This window comes from Gavialis gangeticus, unplaced genomic scaffold (genome assembly GCF_001723915.1).
Source record: "Gavialis gangeticus isolate Ggan-Ray unplaced genomic scaffold, GavGan_comp1, whole genome shotgun sequence".
Classification (NCBI taxonomy): domain Eukaryota; kingdom Metazoa; phylum Chordata; order Crocodylia; family Gavialidae; genus Gavialis; species Gavialis gangeticus.
In genome coordinates, this window is record NW_017729025.1 from 78,141,144 (window position 1) to 78,145,211 (window position 4,068).

The window sequence follows — 4,068 nt, forward strand, 5'->3', positions numbered from 1 at the left end:
GGGGGGGGGGAGGGAGAACATTGAGGCCCCCCATGGTGAGGAAGGGAGTAGGGCAGGGGCAGGCACTGCTCAGCTGGGGCATGAGACAGAGCTGCAGGCAAAAAAAAAAAAAAAAGCATATTTCCAATACTGTCAGTTTTCCCTATATCGGTGTCAATCCGATATAGGACCAATGTATTGGTGCACCTCTACTGAAAGCATCATTTCATAAAGTGATGTAATATAATTTGGTCCTAGCTATGCCACTGTCTGCATTTTTACCAAATCAAGTTAATAACTGACCTTATTAGCTTTGTCTTTTATGACAGGGGGAAGGAGGGATGGGAATGTTCACCAAGTCACTAAATATTGGCAAATTTGGCCATTTTAACCTGTGTTAGTTGATAAGATTTCAGTGTTCAGTCATCACAGTTGTGTTATATTAGGTACAGGGTTGCTTGCATTTTATTGCAAATGTGTTCAAAACACCTTTTCTTGGGTATCTACTATATAGACATTGGGATTGAAAGGTGTTATTTAATTGGCTAAGCTAGCTGGCCTAGAAAAAAAACAAACATGTTGGCAGTAGTTTACCTTAAACTGCAACTTGTCAGAGAGATGCTATGCAAGTCACCATGATTCACTGATGAGCAGTATTAGAAGAAAGGAAGGAAGGAAGGAAGGAAGAAGGAAGCTGGTGCATCACTGGTAGGAAGTCAGACACAAGTACTTCAGTGTAAGTTTTTCCTGAAACCACAAGCCACAGCTCTGGTAAAGACTGTGGTTCTCTCTGCCCCCAGGAGCCAGAGTGGATAAATCAGTTCTCTTTTATATTTATTTAAAATTTAAAATTATTACAACATACACTGAAGGAAAACATATGCTATAAATTATTATTATAACAATTTCAACTAAATGAAACATTCAAACAGTATATGTTTGTTGCTGAAGTTTAAAGAAAGCCAAACCACTGAGCTGAAGGACATCAATGGCCAAGTGCCTGCAATCATTTTGTAGAAAAGCAGCTTCAGAAAGCAGTTGCTTCTTTGGAAGGTACAGAGAAAATAGTTTCCTTTATCTGATTAATTCATTTTACTCTAAACTGTGAAACCAACTGGGAGTTGAAATAGTTCCTTTTTATTTGCATAAATGAAAGATTTGTGTGTGAAGATGAGAACTACTAGTTCTCAGATCTTAAAGGATATAGGTTTACCAAAGGTAGAGGCTGATTAGTCTGGCATAGTCTCTCTTTAATGTAATAACTGTTTGTTTTGTAGACAAGGGAAATGGATCAAATCTATCCAGGCTTCAATAAAGCATATGTTGCATCACAACAGGGAAAATAAATTAAGTTGAAAGAATGTGCATTACTGCAAGAACTGTAAGGTTGGCAAGAAAGTGATTAAGGCAGGCACTCGACTAGAGAGAAGATAATAGTGCAGTTCTCCAGAATTAGTTTTTGGACCAATCTGATTTAATATTTTCATTAATGATCTTTGTACATGACATAGGAACACAGTAATAAAGTTTGGTAATGACAAATTAAATCAAACATTGCCAATACGAAAGAGAATAATAATATCATAAAGGAAAAACTGGATTATCTCGAAGAATAAAAAAAATAAAAATGGGAAGGAGTCTGATACTATGACATGCATAGTCATACACTTAGAGACTAAAAAGAATTTATGCTATGAACTAGCAGCTCATTCACTGGAAACGGCAGAAGAGAACACACACCAGGGTGGAGCTGTCAACTCCAGGATAACTATGACCTACCAATATGACACAGGTATGATAAAGGCAAATGCAATCCTAAAATCTATTACGTGAGGTATATCCTGTAGAGCTGAGTAAGCATGAATGTAATCGTACAAGACATGGATGAGAGACGTCCTGTGAGAACTGCATATAATGCTGGTTCCTCATGTTCAAGAAAGCTGAACTCAAACTTGAACAGGTACAGAAAAGGGCTACTAGAATGATCAAGGGAATGTACAAAGAAAAAAAGTTAGGCCTCAAACACCAAGAGGAAATACTGCTTTCTAAATACAGCTGAGGGGTTAACACCAGGAAGAAATGCTATTTAAAAGACAATATTGACGCAGAACAAATGAATATATAATACTGTATTATGCATGCTGTGAACAAGTTTAGGAGTAGAAATTAAAAGGTTTGACCATTGTCAGAATCAGGTCCTGGGAAAGCAAAAGCAATTCTATGTTCAAGTTCTATCTTGAGACTGTTCAACTTAGGCAGTCATGTCATATAATCCCTTTCGTGTCATAAGCAGGGACTGGACTTGACCCTGGAGCCCCTTCCAGTCCTTATTATAGCACCTAGAAGTTACTAGCTCATAACTGTTGACAGTACTACGTTTAATACGTTAGCTTTAAATGCAGGGTGACATGAAGGGTACAAATTGAAAAACATCAATGAATTCTGATTTCCAGTCAAATGCAGCTTGATGAAGGCCATGAAAAAAATTCTACACCATGCAAGACTAGTCTAACAAAAAAAAAAGTGAGACCTAAGAACTCAAGTAAATGTACTTGTAAATTTGGGCATGGAGGATGCATTCTTCTGCTTAACAGAAAGCAGAACCAAGTTTAAATACAAGTTCACATATCTTACTTGTTATCAACCAACGGTAATCAACTTTTATTTACTGAACTGAAGAATAAAACTACAAATTAAAAATCAGTAATTTAAAGCAGAGCTGCCTATTTGCCAATTTAAATTATGACTAACCTGGCAATTAAAAATCACTCCTTTCTGCTATGAATGTCTGTAAAGCAGGAGTCAGCAATCTATGGCCCAGGGCTGCAGAGCCTTTGGATCTGGCCACAGCTAGGCACCAGGAGCTTCAACCTAGGGGGAGCTCTGTCCACATGCCACTGCAGCCAGGTGCCAGCAGAAGTGGCCAGGTCCAAGCTGGATCATTCCATACCCTAGATCAGTGGTTCTCAGCCTTTTTTGTACCAGGACTCATTATTAAACATCAACAGCCAGTCCGGACCCAGTGCCCCTCATTCCTGACCTGCTACCCCCACTCCCATACCCCAGTCTCCTAGTGTGTGGGGCAGGGTGGGGTGTGCGTGAGGCATGGGTCCCACCCCCCAAATAGCCTTAACTGATCTCTACACCAGAAGCAGACTCTGCTTGTAGCAGGAAACTGTCAAAAACTTCATGAGAAATATTTTGCAAATACCCTTGCCTCACATCAGAGGTACAGGAAATTTAAGATGAAACTCACTTTCCCCTCACATACAATACGTTGATGGAGCAAAACATTTTAAAGGAGCTAACACATACTAAAGCCACTTTAGCTGAACCAACAAGTGGCTTAAGCAGAACATGGTAAACAGAATTGATCGAGTTACTTGTGTGCTCTTTCCTTTAAAAGGAATGAAAAAAAAAAAAAAAAAGAGGGGGAGAAAAAACAAGATGGCAAAAGCTTCAGATGGTTTCCAGGAAGAGAGGAAAGAAGCAAGGAAAAACAGTGACAATCATGCAATGCATTCTTCAAGAAAAGCGGGGGAAGGAGAGTGAAAGAAAAGGGAGAACCCTCTGCTGCTTTTCCTAATAGACAGGGAGCAAGAACCAAACTTGCCCACATGAAAGACCTGCTAATGTGGGCAAGTGGGTCCAGACAAAAGGTTGAGTCACAGAAAACTAGGGCTGGAAGGGACCTCTAGTCCAACCCTTGCCTGAGGCAACATAATCCCTATCCAAACCATTCCATACAGCCATAATCTAATCTCTTTATGAGACTACCCGCATCCTTGATGCAACATAGACCTAACACCCTAACCTGCCTCGGGAAAGGCAGGAGACCCACAGCAACCTCCACAGTCTGCCAGTCTGACCATGGGGTAGAATTCCTTCTTGACCCCAAATAAGACGAGCAGTCTGACCCTAAGCAGAGGAGCAAGACCCTCTAGCCAGGAACTTCCAGCTTCGCTCCTAGCAGGAGAATCAACACACCCCAGTTGAAGTCCTCAGCCTTAGGCGTAGCCAACTCCAGTATCTCTGGGGAGGCTTAAAAACACCTTGACAAACAAAAAAGGGGGGGGGGGGGGGGGGGGG

General features: G+C 40.7%; 1 protein-coding gene and 1 long non-coding RNA gene across 5 annotated transcripts in view; one reads left to right on the plus strand and one right to left on the minus strand.

Moving 5' to 3' along the window:
* Positions 1 to 4,068, minus strand: part of KATNBL1 (katanin regulatory subunit B1 like 1) — a 39,478-nt gene that overhangs the window by 32,751 nt on the left and 2,659 nt on the right. Inside the window, exon 1 of one of the 4 annotated variants that reach the window (XM_019518973.1) lies at positions 574 to 671. The exons of the other annotated variants lie outside the window; for them this stretch is intronic. The gene's annotated coding sequence lies outside the window, so the exon portion shown is untranslated. Of the gene's footprint in view, positions 1 to 573; positions 672 to 4,068 lie in introns of those variants that run through there. 4 annotated transcript variants of the gene reach the window in all.
* The window catches only part of LOC109298724, a 22,075-nt gene that overhangs the window by 5,398 nt on the left and 12,609 nt on the right, over positions 1 to 4,068 (plus strand). The window lies entirely within an intron of this gene.